Source organism: Eimeria mitis, genomic scaffold (assembly GCF_000499745.2).
Source record: "Eimeria mitis Houghton genomic scaffold, Emh_scaff3598, whole genome shotgun sequence".
Lineage (NCBI taxonomy): Eukaryota > Apicomplexa > Conoidasida > Eucoccidiorida > Eimeriidae > Eimeria > Eimeria mitis.
Window position 1 is genome coordinate 3556 of NW_013571941.1, and position 434 is coordinate 3989.

The window sequence follows — 434 nt, forward strand, 5'->3', positions numbered from 1 at the left end:
AAACACCACATGCATTCTCTGTCTTTATCTCTCCCGCAGCAACAACAACAGCAACAAAACCAGCAGCAGCAGGAGCAGCAGCAGCAGGAGCAGCAGCAGCAGGAGAGGCGGGGGCATGCATTAGTATCGGAGTTATTTTTATTAACAGGAAAAGCAAAGTTGAGTGGTGTTTGTGATTATTTATCTTATTTATTACAATATAGAATAAAAATTATAGTTTTCGCTCATCATTTATATATACTCGATAAAGTTTTTTTTTATATTTCTTCTGTTGAGAAAAAATATGCAATACAAATAGATGGACGTACACCCCAATCACAAAGAGAATTTAAAATCAAAGAATTCCAAAATAATAATAATTGCATGGTTTGTCTTTTTTTTTTTTTTTTTTTTTTTTTTTTTTTTTTTTTTTTTTTTTTTTTTTTTTTTTTTTT